General features: G+C 40.5%; 1 protein-coding gene across 3 annotated transcripts in view; it reads left to right on the top strand.

Annotated features, from left to right (window-relative positions):
- Nucleotides 1–3,837: 3,837 nt before the first annotated feature.
- Nucleotides 3,838–20,281, top strand: part of gli2a (GLI family zinc finger 2a) — a 405,451-nt gene continuing 389,007 nt past the window's right edge. For 2 of the 3 annotated variants that reach the window (XM_043694210.2, XM_043694206.2), the window contains exon 1: nucleotides 3,838–4,305. The gene's annotated coding sequence lies outside the window, so the exon portion shown is untranslated. Of the gene's footprint in view, nucleotides 4,306–5,303; nucleotides 5,396–20,281 lie in introns of those variants that run through there. The other variant, XM_087989319.1, reaches the window with a different exon arrangement.

Raw genomic sequence — 20,281 nt, 5'->3', positions numbered from 1 at the left:
GGGGATGGGCAGTGGGCTGGAGACACATGTGGAGTGGGGATGGACAGTGGGATGGAGGTCGTGTGGAGTGGGGATGGGCAGTGTGCTGGATGTCATGTGGAGCGGGGATCGGCAGTGTGCTGGAAGTCATGTTGAGCGTGGTTGGGCAGTGTGGTGGAGGTCATGTGGAGTGGGGATGGGCAGTGAGCTGGATGGCATGTGGAGCGGGGATGGGGAGTGTGCTGGAGGTCATGTGGAGCGGGCCTTGCACTGATCTACTGAAAGACTGTAATGCTCATCTTTTTAACTTTTTTCTCATTTTTCTAACTTATACTTAGAACAACTATGTATTTTTATAGTTTTTCCTTCATTTTCCCCTTTATTTCTGTATATTATACCTAAGATCTGTATCCCGTTGGCTGGAGAACATATGATGGTGCCATATGGGGTGACGTGGTAAATTTTTCACTGTTCTCCTTTACTTCCATACTTAAATACACATGACAATAAAGGATATTCTAATTCTAAATACTGATTTTTACATTACAAACAGATGATATAGAGGCCACGTATTGTCTGAAGAGGACAACTGCTTTTGATTGGACATAAAACATAAAATATCCCATTAAACGTAATAGGAGAATCATTTATGGGTTGTTCAATTTAATTGACTAAAAGTCGAATTACATGATTGTATTGTACAATAACTTAATATGACTATATTGTTGTTTTATGATATTCATCGATGATTGCATTCGTTCATTTTCAATATAGATATTACTTTAATTATATATATCTTGAAGGATGTGACAGAATTTTAACGGGTTGCCATTTGATTAAACTGCAATTTATTGGTATATGATTTATAGTCTATACATAATTATAATCTTTTTTAGTTTCAGCTATTAGCGTATGCTGTATAATTAGATCACGCTTGAGGATGGAATTGTGCAGCTCTGAGGTTTGATATGCTAATATTCTATAACGATTGTTTTATCATTTGAGTTGTGAGCACATGACTGTAACTTGTTAGTCAGTTGGCAGAGTTCCATTCTGGGTCACACAGTTGGGGATTGTCACACTGTATTTAAATTTGAGTGTACCATCTATAGTGACAGCTGAGTGCAGCATGATGCTGATAGGTGTCCTTCAAATCTTTTGGAAAGATTGAAAAGGCTTGAATTGTTTACTCTTGAGAGAAGAAGGTTGTTGGTTGATATTCAAGTCTTTAAAATTAAGAGGGGTTTAAGAGGGTAAACAAAATGATATTTCCACTGTATGCAAGTCCAAAACTAGGGGCTATCAATACAGGATGATCACTAATAAACCCAATAAGAATTCCAAAAAGAATTCCACTTAAAAAAGTCAAAAATCAAATGACACCAGGTTATAGTCCAACAGATCTATTTCAAATCAAATCGTAAGCTTTTGGAACCCCACCCTCCGTCAGGTGTGGAACTCTGAAAGCTTGCAATTTCAAATAAACTGGTTGGACTATAACCTGGTGCCATTTGATTTTTAACCTCGTCCACCCCAGTCCAACTCGAGCATCTCCACATCACTTAAAAAAAGTGTTTGAAGTGTGTGGAATTCACTACTGTGTGAGTCAAAATAGCATGTACATCTTTAAGGGAAAGTGAGTTAAAAACCTGGGAGTAAAGGGAATAAGAGACTATGCATAAAGACAAGCTGGAGGAATTTCATAAACACTGGCACAGACTAATTGGTTAGGTCAACTGTGTGCCTTAAATTGTAGATAACTTGAAGCATGTTCTTCTAAAACAACAATCACTGGTATTGAAAGGAAAACAATAGTTGGAAGAGAATGAATGTTTTAGTCTGAAAGTTGTTAATGATGATGAGGACAATAATGTTGCAGATTACAGATTTTTGTTGATAATGTTCTGTGAGCTATGAAAATCTACTGTCTTGTAACCTGATATAAGACATGCTACCATACTATGGCTGTATCTATTTTAATGACCACAAGTGTTGTGAAACTTGAAAAGGATCAGAAAAGATTGGAAAGGATGTTGCCAGGGTTGGAGGGTTTCAGCTATAGGGAGAGTTTGAATAGGCTAGGGCTGTTTTCCCTGGAGTGTTGGAGGCTGAAAAGGTTTATAAAATCATGAGGGGCATAGATAGGGTAAATCGACAAGGTCTTTTCCCCAGGGTGGGGGATTCCAAAACTAGAAGGCATAAGTTTAAGGTGAGAGGGGAAAGATTTTAAAGGGACCCAAGGGGCAACCTTTCATGCAGAGGATGGTGTGTTAACAGAATGAGCTGCCAGAGGAAGTGGTGGAGGCTGGTACAATTACAATAATTAAAAGGCATCTGGATTGATATATGAATAGGAAGGGTTTAGAAGGGTATGGGCTAAATGCTGGCAAATGGGACTAGATTAATTCTGTGACTAATTGTTTATTAAATACAAGCTGAGCACCTATTGTTGTAAGCAAATACTCAGGGCATTTGCCAAGGACAGCTGGGGCACAGCAATCTGACACTTATGTTGCAATAGTACAGGACTTTGGTGATGTCCCACTGGAAATATTGTGTTCAGTTTTGGCCACCTTGTTAAAGGAAGGATGTTGTGACACTGGAAAGAGCGCAGAAGAAATTTACAAGGATGTTGCCACGACTCAATGGTCTGAGTTATAAGGAGACATCGGAGAAGCTAGGACTTTTTTCTTTACAGCGTAAGAGACTGAGGGGTATCCTTATAGAGATGTATGTGATCATGAGGGTAGGGTGAATACATTTAAGTCTTTTTTCTCAGGGTTGGGGAATCACAGACTAGAGGGTATCAGTTTAAGGTTAGAGGGGAAAGAATGGAAAGGAACCTGAGGAGCATTTTTTTAAAAACAGCGTGTTGTAATCATATGGAATGAGCTGCCAGCGGAAATGGTTGAGGTGGGTACATTAACAACATTTAAAAGGCATTTGGAACAATACATGGATAGGAAAGCTTTAGAAGGAATTGGGCTAAGTGCAGGGAATTGGGGTTAGCGTGGATGGACATTTTGGTCAGCATGGACCAGTTTGGGCCAAAGGGCCCGTCTCTGTGCTGCAGGATTCTTTGACTCAATGACAAGATGCGCTCTTACCCTTCCTCCTCACATAGCCAGCAGCTAACAGGGGAGGGCGCCACTGCCATCGTTCCCGGAGCTGGACCTGTCAAGAATTAAATTCTATCGCCAGCAGAGGTCAGCAAAGCACAAGACTAAAGGGAGATTTCTGTCCCAGAAAATCAGTCCGAACTGCTCGAAGAGCTGCAGCGTCCTGCTTTCATGTACAGTCCGACAGTGAAAGATCTTGAAGTCGAAAATATTGTGTTAAGGCTTCTACACGTCTGGATTGCAATAAATCATCACAATTATTTGACCTCGTCTTTTATTTTAATTGTAAAGTGAGGATTGGGTTAAGTGTATGATTTCTGCTAAGTAGCATAAAAGATGTAAATACAGTGTTAAAAATATGCTGTGAAGATCACAGAACACAATACTAGTACATGGAATAATTTATTTTGGTCAGCATTCTTGCTATATATATATAACTTACTGACAAAGGCAAAGTTTTTTTTTCATTACAAAGCAAGTTTGGTATTTGCAGATAGAGAGAGAGGGCGAGATACATACACAGGCGGGTTAAAATAGGAAGAACTTTTGCCAAATCCACTCCTGGGTTTCTGAAAGTGCGTCTTTGGGAGCAAAATACTTCGAGTAACTAACGTTGGGCACTCACCAGGGGAGAAGGAGGGAGATAATCAGATAAGGAGGGGGGGGGGGGGGGGGGTGATAGGCATAAGTAATTCAGGGACTGCCTTTTCTGGAGCAGAAAGCTGGGAACTGGTGAGGCAGAGGGAGGAAGAGAGAGAAAAAAAGTTTGCTGAATTGTCCTCTCCCCTCCCTCTTTCTGCGTGTTGAGTCGAGAGGGGAAAGTTTTTTTTTTGCCCTCCTGTATCTTGTCTGAAGAGTCGCGGTACAGACACGCCAACAGTGGCCCCAACTCGCCAAACTCTGCGACTGAATTCATTCCTTTTTTTTTCGCAAAAAGAAAAAATACACACGCTGAGAGGGACTGCCTCCCGGATTTCTTTGCTCAACTTCAGATCTTTTGGAGAGCTTTACTTTGTTTTTAAAGCGTGGAATTTTTTTGTTTTGTTTGCAGAAAAAAAGCGCTGATGATAACGGTTCCACGAGTTGTTTTTTAAAAAACAAATCGTCTGTAGAAGTTTGTTTTTGTTTCGACATAGTTATTTCTTCCAGTTTGAAGCTTTCAACAAATGATCAGATAATCAAAACAAAAGCTCTTCATTACAAGCAGGTAATGTTTTGTATTCCCCCCCCCCCCACCCCTTCCTGTTTTAAGCTGAGTGGTACCTCTGTGTTTACCGAAGACTGCATTGCAATTGTAATCATCTTTTCAAAACTTTAGCGGTCCCTGTTAGATTAGGCTGTGCTGGGAGGTGGGGGTGGTTGGAATTATGATTCACAACAAACCGTGACTTTAGAATTCAAATGCCCCCAAAGTTCTCATTTTGTTGCAAAGCCCCATTGTCCCGTGCTGTCTTTTTAAAAAAATGTTTCTAACCCGTTTCAGCTTCTGCCGTCTTTTGTCCCGTTTTACCTTTTATGGAATTCCAAAAATGTTCTGGTTTTTGCAACCTGATCCCATTTTTTTTCTCTCTCTGGATGAGTATTTGGTTGAATGTCGGGCGCCAGTCTCATTAAGGAGTTAAAGGGGGAATTGAGAGACTATGTGTGAGTCTCAACGCAGAGTTTCCTCTGTGTGTGTGTGTGTTGTGGGGGGCTGAGGGGAAAAAGTTGGACGGCTAGTTTAGCAACTTTTTTGTTGTCATTGTCAGCCGGGTCTGAGCAGTTTTGTTTCCCCCCCACAGTAATGGATGTTTTGCATGGGATTCACTTGCTATCTTTGCATTTGGTATTGTGTCATATATCTGTGCTTTTGAAGGAGTCATGCGTTTGCATAAAGGACAAGTTCAGCAAGGCAAGTGTTATAGTAAATGCTCTTTCTGCCCCTCCAGTGATGTAAAGACCAGGAACAGAATGGAACTGATTTTTTTGGTTTGTTACGTGAAACACTTAGGAATTATTTCCCTCCACCAGTAAAATTATTTTAATGATGCATTTTCTCCGGTCTTGCCCTGGAATTAATTGCATGTTTTGGCACCACTTGTAATTAAGAAGCGCAAACGTATTTTAATTACACGTTTTCTTTCACATTGAGCGATCGGGGTGTGTTACCTGACTGAAGTACAGTGTGTCGTTCTCATGGCAAAACCTGGTCGCTTTGCTTAAACGGTTCAGTCCAAATGTGACCAACTTTGCCACATAAGGTCAGAGTTGCTCTTAAAGGGACAGTGCTCCTAGAACAAAACAAAACGATGATGATTGTGAGTGATTTTGAGACGTTATTTTTGCATAATGACTCTCAGTACAATTGTTGTAATTTTACAGATGCATTTGTATAATATGTTGTATGTGGGTGTGTGTGCTGACCAGTAACTGCGTCGGTCCAGTTGGCAGAGTGATAACTGACACAGCCCTTCAGTGCTATCTGAAATACACACGGGGGCATTGCTAAAATTCTTTGTGCTTCTTTGAGACCTGTATCGCATCAATTATGGAGCCAATTTAACTGTACAAACACACAACTGCCAGAGCGTTTGCTCTTGAAATACACTGGGAGAGAAGAAAACTTTTTGGCTCACTTGTACCAAAGTTTTCTCCTCGGAAGTTTCTTTTTCTGAGAACACTGAATGTGACCCAACTTGTATTTCTCTCTGGCACCAATTTGACCTGGGATAGAACATCTTTGGTTTCCGAAAATGCTTTGTGTGTGTGCGTGCAGGCGGTAGTCATTCTGCCCTGTAAGCCAAGCATTCCTGACTCTAATGCTCTTTTACGGATGATGCAGCTTTTAAAAGAGTTGAATTTATATTTACATCCATATTTTGAAACATTTTGAAAGTGAATACCTAGTTAGTGGTGGACAATTAAATAAAAAATATTTTTTCTCTAAACATAGAAGCATTCTAATCAGATCTAACTTTGATTCACGGTTAAATTCTCATACTGTTTGCTGTGTGCTGTTAGGTAATTTTTAAAATGGAATATGAGGTCAGTAATGTGAAACATATAAATTCAGACAAGTTGTTCAGATCAGCTGTGTTTTGTTTAAAAAGTCAGTTCATTAGAACTTGCTTAATTAGATGGCTGTTCATTGCTTACAATGTCATTAAGGCATCAATGTCTTGAAAATGACCTTTGATACAAATGTTTACTCCTGTTTACAATTTGTGGTGTGTTTTTAAAAACAGTTTATGGTGTATCTGAAGCAATTTGCGTGACTGATGCTTCTTAGTGCCACAGAAGCATTTTAAATAATGGTAGATTCGACATGTGGAAACGTTACACATTTGCTGCAGCTCAAGTCTTTTTTTCCCCAATGATGTAGATGCAGCAGCCAGCAAGCCTCTGGAAAAGAAAACCATCCTAAATCCCTCTGGGCTTGATCTGCAGTCGGGTTTTGTAGTTTTAAGTACTGAACTTGTCCTGCACTTACTTTGGAAGATTTTGCTCCTGGCAGAATGAGCTTGCTCTAAAGGTTGGTCTCAGCTCATGCAGTGGCATGCTTACATATCCATGAGGTGTACACCCAAGTACCCTTGAAACTCTTGAATATATTACTTCACAGTCAATGATTGACGCAGTGATAAGGTAGAACAGTAAGTGTACCCTGCTTTTGAATGTGAGTTTGAACGAACATATTGTTATGCTGTGCTCATAGTAGCAGAATGGGTACAGGTTTTGTGGGCACACAGAGCAGTTTTACATAGAGAACTTATGATGAGAAACATGGTACACCCCCACACAAATTAACTTCTGTGAAAGCCTTCTTCATCTGAGTGTACATTTGACATTCAGTGCTGACTTACAACATTCATTTGGCATTCTACTGGTCACTCATTTATTGTACTGGACCACAAGAACAAAGTAAATAGGAGAAGGAGTAGGCCATTCAGCCTGTCAAAACTGACCTAGCAATCAAATAGATCATGCTGATCTTCTACCTCAATGCCATTAGCCTGCACTATCCTCATATTCCTCAATATCAAAGAACAAAGAAAATTACAGCACAGGAACAGGCCCTTTGGCACTCCAAGCCTACGCTGATTCAGATCCTCTATCTAAACCTGTTGCCTATTTTCTAAGGATCTGCATCCCCCTGCTCCATGCCCATTCTTATATCTGTCTAGATGTGTCTTAAATGATGCTATCATGCCCGCCTCTACCAACTCCACTGGCAATGCTTTCCAGGCACCCACCACCGTCTGCTTAAAGAGCTTTCCACGCATGTCTCTCTCTTAGTTTTCCCCTTTCACCGTGAACCCATGACCTAGTAATTGAGTCCCCCACTCTGGGAAAAAGCTTCTTGCTATCCACCCAGTCTATATCTCTCATGATTTTGTAGACCTCAATCAGGTCCCCTCCAAACTCCATCTTTCTCATGAAAACAATCCTGAATCTCCTTCATAGCTAGTGCCCTCCATACCATGCCATATCCTGGTGAACCTCCTCTGCACCCTCTCCAACGCATCCACATCCTTTTGGTAATGTGGCGACTAATACTGTACGCAGTATTCCAAATGTGGTCAAACCAAAGTCCTATGCAAATGTTACATGACCTGCCAACTCTTGTACTCAATACCCTGTCTGATGAAGGAAAGCATGCAGCATGCCTTCTTCATCACTTTATCAACCTATATTGCCACCTTCAAGGTACAATGGACCTGAACACATAGCATCAGAGACATAGAGATGTACAGTATGGAAACAGACCCTTTTGGTCCCACTCATCCATGCCAACCAGATATTTTAAAGTAATCTAGTCCCATTTGCCAGCATTTGGCCCATATCACTCTAAATCTTTCCTATTCATGTATCCATCTTGATGCCTTTTCAATGTTGTACCAGCCTGCACCACTTCCTCGGCAGCTCATTCCGTATGCGCATTACCCTCTACATGGATAGGTTTTCCCTTAGGTCCCTTTTATATCTTCCCCCTCTCATCTTAAACCTATCCTCTCTCGTTTTTGATTCCCCTACCCTGGGAATAAGACCTCCTCTGTTCACCCTCTCCATACCTCTCATGATTTTATAAAGCTCTATTCAGTCATCCCTCAGCCTCTGACACGGTCTTTAATATCTAGGAATGGATTAAACTCTGTCATCAACCCCTCAATGACTGGACATCCCAGCCCTCTGTGGTCAAAAATTCCAAAAATTCTCCACCTGCTGAAGCTATTTTTCCTCACCTCAGTCTCAAATGGCCTGACTCTTGCAGTATTTGTAGAATTTGTAATAATTATTAGTGTTGAACTGTTCTGTGATTAAAGGATCATGCTGCAGGTTATAAAATAGCTCGTCCAGATTGTCTTGCACTGCCACTTTCAAGGCAAAAGCAAACTGCTGGTGCAAGTGCTCCACAAACAGCAGCAGAACTCAATGTGCAGCATGCCTCTCGGTCAGTTAATGCCACAAGCTAACTGAAAAGCTACAACAGTAACTGTTCCGTGTCTTCATACCAATTAATGCCTTGCCAATATGTGGAGCTTCTGTCAATAGATTTCAGTTTCTGTGAAATCTGTGTTAAAATTTGCCTTGTAAATCCCAATAGCAGGCTTTACATCTACTGGCACAGTAAAAACTTGAAGTTATTTTGCTTTCAGTTTTTCGGTTATTTGTCAATTCTACTTAAAATTGTTGTGGTATACAGATGCTTCAGTCCTGGTGATATAGTGACTGCCACTGGCATCAGCAATTTACACTCAAACAATTGCCAATCTGGTAAAGAATTTTGAAGGATAACTTAGCAAATGGTAGTGTCCCTTACCACTAACTCTGGAAGAAATCGTTATGTGACTTTATCCACAAGACATTGATGATTAAACAATATTGTCAATCTTAAATTTATTTGATATGAACACTTCTTTCTGGCTTTAGAAATTGCTAAATGCATCATCAATTTTTGATTCTAAAGTTATAAAGTCATTTGGATGGAAACAAACTCTTTGGTCCAAATTGTCCATGCAGACCACGTTTTCCAGACTAAACTAGTCCCATTTGCCCGTGTTTGGCCCATATTCCTTTAAGGAGAAAGTGAGGTCTACAGATGCTGGAGATCAGAGCTGAAAATGTGTTGCTGGAAAAGCGCAGCAGGTCAGGCAGCATCCAGGGAACAGGAGAATCGACGTTTCGGACATAAGCCCTTCATATTCCTTTAACCCCCTTACCTATTAATGTAACTGTCCAAATGTCTTTTAAATTTTGTAATTGTACCACTTCCTCTGGCAATTCATTTCACATATGAACCACTCTCTGTGTGAAAAGGTTACCCTTCAGGTCCCTTTTAAATCTTTCTCCTCTCACCTTAAAAATATATACTCTAAATTTGAACTCCCCTACCCAAGGGAAAAGACCTTTGTTATTTACCTTATCTATACCCCTCATAGATCACCTCTATAAGATTGCCCCTCAACTTCCTACGCTCCAGTGAAAACCGACCCAGCCTATTCAGCTGGGATTTTCCAGCATTTTCTCTTTTGGTTCCAGCCTATTCAGCCTCTGGTTATCACTTAAGCCCTCCATCCCGGCAATATCCTTGTAAATCTTTTCTGAATCCTGTCCAATTTAATAATATTCTTTGTATAGTAGGGTGACCAGAACTGTACACAGCACTCCAGAAATGGCCTCACCAATGTCCTGTACAACCCTAAAGTGTTGAAACTTGCACTATCTACTCTTCTTCTGTTCAGAAGAAGGTCACGGGATCTGAAATGTTAACTCTGGTTTTTCACCACAGATGCTGCCAGACCTACTGAGCTTTTCCAGTAATTTCTGTTCTTGTTTCTATCTACTCTTGCAATGTGTTAAGCCTAATTAAATGTCTTGAGTTTTATCTACAATGGTAGATAATGCAAAAGAGATTATTTTAGCCTCATTAGTAAACTCTGTCTTTATATACAGTGTACATACATATGTATACATTTTTTACATGTGATTGATTTGCAATACTTTACTTTTATATAGAAAATTTCAAAGAAATGTTTTTCCCATTAATAAAAATTGGGTGATCTAAATTAATGGAATTATTGAGTATTTAAATTGACAGTTTGTGGCTGATGCTAAATATTCCTAGCATCTTCATGGCACTGTTACTGATTTGGTAAGAAAGCATGTGATACCCCTTTAATAGCATTTGTTTAGCCTCCAGTGAGGTCAACACCAGTATTTTCTAGGCTCGGCCTTCAGTGATATTGCCAACGTATTGGATTGAGTTTCCGTGTGTCTTGATGGCCCATAGATCTTAGCCTTATTCGTGATTCCACAGCTATTCAAATTTCTTATACTGTGTACCTAATATAAATAATGCACACAATCTTCTTCAATCACGATCCCTGCAACCTGCCTTAAATTCAGTCCTGTCACTCCATTCCCTCAAATCCCAATGAGTGGAACTGAATTCCTTACTTCCATCCCACAATGTAGAGAAGTCAAAATTCAAAGCCTTGATACTTCACCTTATCCAACCCTTGTACTCTCCTTCAGCTTAATAGCTAAAGCTCTGGGGCCTCCAAATAGCCACCTGTGTGTTCCCATCCCCCACTTTTTCATTACCAGCTAGCTCTCTGGCCATCTTTGGTCTATTCTCACAAACGTCTGTCCCCCTCATCACCTCCCCCACCTTCCTAAGTCCTTCCTTCTTTTGCTGCTCTTCTGCCCAACATTAAGAAAACTTCTCAACACTCTGTTTATTAAGCTATATCTATGGATCCCTCTCCTAAAATTTTCACTCAGTTTGACATCTGCTGTCTCCTGTGGGAAGCGGCTGGAGCTTTCTTATGAAATGAAAGCCACGATCAAGATGCAAGTTGTTGTTGGTAGGAGACTCCATGGTTTGTAATGCTTGATAAGCATCTTGGAAGCCTTTGTGTGACAAAGATAGCTCCTCAGATATTCAATCCATTGCCGAAATGTTCTGATCCAGATTTTACAGTAATGTAAACAGTGAAGCTTTGGAAATTATCAGGGCTGTGTCTGGACTGATTATAAACAAGAGTCAACTTGCAAAAATGTTAATATCTGAAATACTGAATATCATGCATTGTTAACAAGTCACTTTCAACATAATTAAACTTGTTTTCCTTTTATGTGCATGTGGAAGAATCAGCTATATACACTGAAAATGTACACTTTGTGCAGGGGGTGAAAGGGTTGGTTTGGGAAGGTAACTAACTAACAGGTACAGCTGGTGAGTAAAATAAAGTAGGATGTAGGCAGTAAGGGGCGGTTTTAATTTCTGTCACTGCAATTATTTTTGGTTTTGTTATGAAATGGCCAGTGGTTTGTGTGACTGTAGCTTCATCGAAAGTTGTTCAGCATGAGGGCCTGATCGCTGTGATTTGCATTAGAAGAAAGATTTACTGCAGTTGCTATTGTGTTCAATGAAGAGTTCCAGCAGTCAGGCCAGAGGGAATGAAAAGGCTGCAAAGAAATGATGGGCTATTCAGGTTTTTTTCACAGTCTAAAGCTGTGGTCATCTGCCTCTGAAATCCACGATCAGGATGTCACTTTCATCTTCAAGAACACCATTATGTTGCTTTTCTCACACATTCACTTTTGTCAGGGATTATGGATCAGATATTCTTTTTCTTCACTCCTGTGGAAACCTGTTGTTTTGCATCTGAAAGTTTAAATGAGACAAAACCGCCGAAACTCAAGCTCAGTCTCCTTTGTATAATAGTACCAAATTCATTCTCAGCATTTCAGACTAAACCGCTATTAAGTTAAACCATCACTGAGTTAAGACAGATTGCATTCTTGGGAGGCAAAGGGAAATCCTAAACTGCGACATGTTGCTTTTTCCAATGTTTCTGAAAGCAAGCTGTGAAGAGATCTGTTGAACTTGATTCACTGTTTTATAAAATTGTTTCTCTCAAACCTGATTCAGTGTTTAATGCATTGTAGTGAGCAAACTCTTATTTCAAGTGAGACTTTAGCACTTTGACAAGTCTGCCTTTCAATCACAGTTGTGTACAATTAATGTTAAACCATTGCCTTGCTAGATTTGGATGCTGCTCTCTCCTGCTATCCTGGAACATATGAGTAACAGGGTAGGGGAATGGGTCTGGGTGCGATACTGTTCAGAGGGTTGGTGTGGTCTTGTTGGGTCAAATGGCCTGTTTCCACACTAGGGATTGTATGATTTCTATGATTTCTGTACAACACACAGGTGCGTGTATATATAGACACACACACACACAAAATTGAGCTGGACATTATGAGGTGTGTCTGAGTGAGCAAGAGTAAACCTTCCTGGCTGGGATCCTGAACTCCAAATAGGGTAGGAATTCCTTTCGTGGTTACATGTAGCAACATTGTAAAGGGACATATTGGTAATCGCGCTAGAAATAGAGGGGGAATCTACAAAGATTTACAACATCTGACACCAGTGTGTGTGGGTCTCTTCCCCAGTATCCTTACCTTACTGTATTGAAAAGGATAACTATTATTGTAAAATAATCTGCAATGCATTGCTGGTTATAAAGAGCTTTAGAGTATCCTGATGTCATGAAAGGCGCTATATAAATGCAATTTTTTCATTCAAAAGTTCAGTGCACACTGTTCCACTCTACTGCTACTTTTCATTCATATGTGCATTTGTGCCTTCTCTTTTGCTGTGTACAATACTGCAGGTCAAAAATTCTGTGCACAGCAGGTGACCAAAAGCATGTTATCCAGTGTGGCTTTGCTGTACTATTGTTTGTGATATGCTTACAAACAGCCGCCATGTGTCCTTATTATTGACAGCTCTCTCGACAAGTACTACATGAAAGAGCATCAGTTTTAAGGATCCAGATAACCCTCTACACAGGGTACATAAACACAGTTCTTTGTACACAGGACAATGCTAAAAAGTCTGGCAGTTCTTTGAGTTCCTGCTGTGGAGAGCTGTTCGGTTGCTGAAGTACACTTATGCTAACTTGAATTGATTTAACTTAAATCGTTGCTGGCAACCATGAATGGCAAGGATTTCCTGATCTTCTGCATGTAAGTAAAGGATGTACCAGTTAGAATGGAAGAACAGAAAACTTGGAGTGTCGTTTAAATAAATAGATGTATTTAAATACACTTAATTTTCTGCTTTCTTTCGAGCAGGAGTCTCTTATGTTTGTGATAGATCACTGAATAATGGTGGTGCCTATCCTAAGACTGAGCCATACAATTTTTTTTTCCCACCCAGGTCTCAGGATGATGGTCTGTGCTGAAAGGCTGAATTAGTAAAAGTACAGATTGCTCTGCTATAATAGTTTTCTCGTTCACCCAATCACTTAATGAAGGAGCAGCACTCCGAAAGCTACTGCTTCCAAATAAACCTGTTGGACTATAACCTGGTGCTGTGTGATTTTTAACTTCATTCACACAAATTCACTATAATACGATTGACGAATTAGGGACACTGTTGCTAAAGCACGAAGTTTTAAAATGTGCCTTGGTTATAATATGATTAGTTTAAATGGTGTTGCTGTTACACAATTTTCTTATAACATGGGATTGCATAAAAATGGAACTACCGTGTTATAGCAGAACTGACTGTAACAGTGTGAGGTCCTTAACTTCTCCTCAGCTGTGGAGTTCCAATACTCAGGGTTCATTTTCTTCAGTCTGATATTCTGTGATACTGGTTGATAGCTAAATTCCAGAGGACATTGTGGAGGGTCTGTGTAGCAGGCTTCCTGTGGTTCACTACCATGTAGATTATGAGGAATTACCATTCAAGATGGGTAATGGAGGGCACCATTTCCTGGTTTGAGTCAGTGCCTACAAGTGACATGGAGCATGTGTTTGCAATAGCTTTCAGACATGACATTTGCTGTGCAGTTTCTCAGTGAAATAACGGTGCCTAATGGTAAATAATGGCTTGAAGGCTGGCTGGTTTGGTAGATGAAAGAAACTAATTGAAATATATAAGTTCCTGAAGCAACTTGACAGGGTGGATGCTAAACGAATGTCTCCCCATGTGGGAGAGTTTCAAACTAGAGGATAGAAGCTGAGAGAAATCTTTGCTTCTCTCTGTTGGTTATGAGTCTGTGGATCTCTCTTCCACAGACAACAGTGAAGTCAGGGTCTTTGAATACTCTTAAAGGAGAGGTCCTCAGATTCTCGGCGAACAAGGAAGCTTTAGGGTATAAGGGTAGTTCAGAAAGTGGAGTTGAGGTCACAATCAGATCAGACATGATCTTATGAAAGAAAACAATGAATTGCTAAAGTTGGCCATCTGAAATACAAACAGAAATTGCTGGAGAAACTCAGCAAGCCTGCTAGTATCTGTGGAGTGAAAACAGAGCTATTGCTTCAATTCCAATGGCCCTTCTTATTGAATGTTGGAACAGGTTTGAGGGGCTGAATGGCCTATTCCTGCTCCTAATATAAATATTCCTATCCAGCAGTCTGCAGTCAGTAAGACCTCGCACTCTCTTCCTATTGTTAGGTTTCAGTTGCAATACCTAAAAGCAAGGAGTGGATGATCCTGACAGACCAATGACACTGGCTGGAGAGTTTAGAATGATTGGGTCAAAGTCTCATGGTAAGAGATTGGCCATTTAGGACTGAGATGAGAAATTTGTTCACTTAGAGAACTGTGAACCTTTTGGAAATCCCATACCTAGAAAACTGAGCGTTCCGTCATAAAGCATAATTCAAGATTGAGATCAGTTTATTTTTGGGCATTTAGGGAGTCAAGGGATAGGAGAAAAGTGAAAGGTCTTTGTGAATAGTGAGTCACGTTTAAGTCCTATAATCAAGTTCTGTCTCTATGTTCTGAAGATAGAATAACAAGTAAAGACATAGGAATCAAAAAAAATTCAGGGAATTAAATGTCTCATTGTTTTGTCAGAGGGATGTGCACATTGATTAATGACTTGTTCTTTGCCCGTGGAAACATGATTGCTGTGGAAGCATGGGCAGTCAATTAGTAAAATGGGATTAGCAAGCATCGGTACTGACTAATATTTATAATTTAACCAGCAACGCAAAACATTATCAGTTATTATTGCATTTTTTGTGGGAGTTTGCTGTTTGTTAATTGGTTGCCACTTTGGAACAACTATCTCAAAAGTATTTAATCAGCTGTCGAGTTGCAATTATGAAAGGTGCTATTTAAATACAAGTTATTACCTTTCTTGAAATATCATAGAATCCCTACAGTGTGGAAACAGGCCATTTGGCCCAACACCAATCCTCCAAAGACCATCCCATCCAGACCCATCTCCCAACCCTGCATTTCCCATGGCTAACACACCTATTCTACACACCTCCGAACACTATGGATAATTTAACATGGCCAATCCACCTAACTTACACGTCTTTGGACTGTGGGAGGAAACCGGAGCACCTGGAGGGTAGCAGGTTTCGGGGAGAGCATGTAAACTCCAGACAAACACTCGCCCAAGGGTAAGATGGAACCTGAGTCCCTGGTGCTGTGAGGCAACAGTGCTAACCACTGAACCGCCATGCCACCTGGCTGAGCATCTGATAAACTTTGCAAAAATTGTTAACGAGTTGGACAGCCTAATCTCAGACCACGTAGGAAATATTAGACATATTCTTGATCTTGACTGCAGTCTGAATTCCTTTAACACTTGCCCTTAGTCTTCGTTTAGCTGCACAGTAAGAATTCCTGTATGATTTTGATTCAGTGCAGGTCCTCACCCTCAGCTTGAGCACTGATGCCCTGGGTCTATGTTTTGTGTTTTATTTTCTTGCTCTGAGGATTTCTGTCGATTGGCCCCTGTGGTTTCTCCATAACTAATTCACATAGCGGTCTTTCCGAGTCTTGTTCACTGTTACCAGATGTTTCCTCAGAAGTCACAGGATTGGGAATTTATAGACAAATTTTATTCAGTTCAAAGGCCAGATTCAAGAGCTAGATTCTCCTCTGGATCATATTCATTCTCCAGAACCACTTTGATTTTTCAAGGATTGAAATTGCTTTGAATTTGTAGCATCCTCAGTGAATTTGAGAATGCTAAGAAATGGCAGTTCTTAATGGGTTGGAGGGAGAAGGAGAGGATGGCAAAAGGGGAGGTTAATTACAGTCTGTTCAGATTTTCCTTCCTCCCCTCCTGAAGACAAGTTTCAGTTGTAGTTTGGTCCCACCACTGCTAACAATCCTTTGTACTTTGATCTATGGCTATAGTGGGCAAAGTGAGCATTGCCAGTGAATTCGATCACCGGAGAAAGCCTAGGTGAAATGTGTGGGATTGCAGAGGCTAAGAGCTGAAATCTTGGAGCTGTAAGAGATACTACGATTGAAATCTCAGCAAGACAGATACAAGAATCACAAATTTTGAAGGGAACAACAATTTATGCTGTGTGAGTAACTTGGCAAATCCAGTGAGTCAAAGCATTGCTGTGCAGAAGACACCAGGAAAACAATTCTTTGGATGGGTATATGATTAGGAAGGGTCTGGAGGGATATGGGCTGGGTGCTGGCAGGTGGGACTAGATTAGGTTGGGATAGCTGGTCAGCATGGACGAGTTGGACCGAAAGGTCTGTTTCCATGCTGTACATCTCCATAACTCTATAATGTCTTGCTTTTGTTTAATTCAAAAGGCACTGGTTGCATTGACCTGCAGGGAACAGGTTCCTGCACATGAATATGTATAATTTTGGGCAAACATAAGTGAGTCACATTGCAACTTGACAGAGAACCTTCAATTAAATTCATGCCTAGCATATAAGAAGATGGTTGCAGTTGTCGTGGATGAGTCACCTCAGTTTCTGGGCATCTCTACAGGAGTTCCTCAGAGAAGATATTTTCTAACCAACCTATTCAGAGTTGCTGTTACACACCTGTGAAGCAGGTGGACCTTCAATCCAGGCCTTCTAATTTGGAGTAAGGGACACTGCTAAAGCACCACCAGAGCCCCTCAGAGTCCAAGATCACCCATCTTTGGCTGCTTCATCAATGACCTTACTCCCCATCATAAAGTCAGAGATGGAGTTGTTCACTGATGATTGCACATTGGACAGAACCATTTGTAACTCCTCAGATATCAAAGCACTCCATGGCCAAATGCAGCAAGACCAGCATGTATCTCAGCTTGGGCTGACACACGGCAAGTAATATTCATGAAACACAAGCGTCAGGCAGTGGCCAATCTGCAAAAAGAGAGGATCATCCTTGAAATTCAATGTCGTTACCATTGCTGAGAGAGGCCACTAACAATATTCTGGCGTTGCTATTGACCAGAAACCAAACACGCTATCTATATAAATGTAGTGGCTACAGGATAAGGTCAGAATCTAGGAGTCCTACAGGAAGTAACTCATCTCCCATTCCCTCAAAGCCTGTCCACCATCTATAGTGTACAAATCAGGGATGTGATGGAATATTCCCCACTTGCCTGGATAAGTTCATCTCCAACAGCACTCAAGAGACTCAATATCATCCAGGACAAAGCAACCCACTTGATTGGCACCATTTTCTCCAAAATGCATTACCTCACAGTTCTCTGCATTGAGATTCCTCTGCCAGGTGTCTGCACATCTGATCAAATCATCAAAGTCTCTCTGCAGTCACTCAGCTTCATTCTCATAACTCGCTATTTTCTCTAGTTTGGTATCATCTGCAAATTTAAAGATTTTGCCCTCAACACTCATCTCCAGATCATTTATATGCTCATAAAAAGTGTCCCAACACCAGTCTCTGGGAATCACCACTTTCAACTTATGTCCTGTTTGAGAAATGCTCATATATAACTATTCTCTATTTCCTATTTTTTAGCCAACTTCTAATCCATGCTGCTCAATGCCCATTAATCCACAACATTTCTAATCTGCTAACCATTCTCTCATGTGGAAATGTACCAAATGCTTTCTGAAAGTCCAAATCTATAACATCTACTGCACTGCTCTCCAAAGCTCAAGCACAATAGCAGTAGTGTGTACCTTCCACAAGATGCATGGCAGAAAATTACAAACTCACAATCATTACCAGCTAGAATGACAAGGTCAGCAGATAAATGGGTCTTGAGCAACATGGATTAGAAATTGGCTAAAAGGTAGGGAACTGAGGGTAGGAATAGATGGGCATTTCTCAAACTGGGGATGAGTTGAAAGTGGTGATCCCAAGGGATCTGTGTTGGAACACTTGATTTTTCTGATTTATATCAACAATTTGGAGATGGATTTACAGGGCAAAATTTCTACACTTGTAGATGATATCGAGCAAATACATGGGAGCATCACCACGGCAGTTACCCTTCAAGCCAGTCACCATCTTGGCTTGGAAATATGTCATTGTTCCTTCACTCGTACTGGACTAAAAGCCTGGAACGTAGTCCCTAACAGAATTACCTGCACCAAATGAATTGTAGCATTTCACAATGCCTACCCACACCAGCTTCTGAATGGGAACTAGGGATCTGCAATTAATGCTGGCAAAGCCAGCAACACCCACATCCAATGAATGTATAAAAGAAAATTAGCTGTTAATGTAAATATTAGCACAGTTGGGATTGTTCAACAGGTGCTGTCCAATTGTGGAACAATGTGTAACTAATCAGTCAGCTTGTAATGTGGCTGATGTAAAGTTACCAGAAGCCACATGCAGGAGTCTGTATACTGCAAAAAAAGGAACATGTCCAGGCAATGTGCTTTTTTTCAAATTAAATACATGTGTGGGAGGCAGAAATTTCCTATCTTCTCTTTGGCAACTCCTCAATCAATCTGACTAAACTAGCCTAATCAATCAGAATCCTTTGGTCACAGCCTTTCACCCTATCAACATGCTTCCTCTTAGTCTTCCTTATTCCAGGTTTAGCCTCTCTCCTGCATTTGAGATACTCTTTCTGATTTCTATTGCTATTATTATTCCGGTATCCATTATATGCCTCCTTTTCGTCCTTAATTCCTCACAAATATCACATGTCTTCCAGGATATTCTAGGTTTAGATATCCTGTATTAATTTCTCTTGGGTATATACCTAGTTTGCACCCTATTCATCTCTGTTTTGAAAATCTCCCATTTTTCATCCACCAAAATGCATTGCCAATCATTCTGCTCTAGTGCAATTTTAAGACCCCTAGACGTCTACCCTTTTTTTAGTTTGCATTCTTAATCCTTGACTGATTTTTATCATTTTCCAATTTAATGTTGAACCTTATATTGTGATCGCTATTTCCCAAAAGCTCCCCACACTCATGTTCTCCACTTGGCCTACCTCATTTCCTCTCGGACCAGATCCAGCACAGCTTCCTCCCTGGTCGGACTGTTCTGCAAAGTTCTCCTGCATACATTGAAGGAATTTCTCCCCTTCCGTGACTCACACTGTACCTTTTTTCCAGTATATGCCACGGTAATTGAAGTCACCAACGATCATAGCCCTACTTATCCTGCAAATTTTCACAATCTGCCAACAAATGCACTCTTCTACTTCCTCCTCATAATTTGGAGGCCTGTAATAAATATTCCCTTCCTCCCTGTTTCTCACCTCAAACCATACAGACTCGAATTCAGGAACTGCATGAGGAAACAATGTCATGATTCTGGAGGACAAGTTGATTAAGCATTCCCAAAAGGGATTTACTATTTGCAATTGTTAACATTGGTTGGGGACATTTTCTTATTTTGTTTTGACTATTTCAAATGGCCAGACATGCAACAATGAAAAATGATCTCCAGGACATGTTCTTGATCAGGGCAGTAATAATGTGTGTTTCTTTTTAAAAGCAGCATTCCCTCCCAATTCCATTCCCCTCAGTACCATCCTCCAAAAAAAAAATCTCCTGTTTGTCTTTCTCTTCTACTGAACTGAAGTTTCTATGAAAGGTAATTTGCTGGACATAAGCGAATTGAAGTTGCGTTTATCTGGTGTGTCAGTTTAGAAGTGATTGGTTTGATAAATTGGTGATCCCGTCACGTTCTAACCGGAGCTGTCTTTTATCAGCAGGTGGTGAATTCCATACTACACCTGATTCATTTATTGCTGTCACATGTACCAAGGTACAGTGAAAGGTGCTGTTTTGCATGCAACACAGGCAGATAGTACCATACAGAGTGCATCAGGGTAGTAGAACAGAGTGCAAAGTATAGTGTTACAGCTGCAGAGCAGGTGCAGTGAGAGGGATCAGAATTAACATTTGAGAGACTCATTTAAGAGTCTGATAACAGCAGGGAAGAACGTGTTCGTGAAACCATTCATAAGTATAT

The sequence above is a fragment of the Chiloscyllium plagiosum genome, unplaced genomic scaffold (assembly GCF_037043375.1).
Source record: "Chiloscyllium plagiosum isolate Xiang-an unplaced genomic scaffold, Cpla_swu_hap1 HiC_scaffold_7, whole genome shotgun sequence".
In the NCBI taxonomy this organism is placed as follows: domain Eukaryota; kingdom Metazoa; phylum Chordata; class Chondrichthyes; order Orectolobiformes; family Hemiscylliidae; genus Chiloscyllium; species Chiloscyllium plagiosum.
The sequence above is the reverse complement of the archived record's forward strand: the minus strand, read 5'-3'. Positions and strand labels throughout refer to the sequence as shown.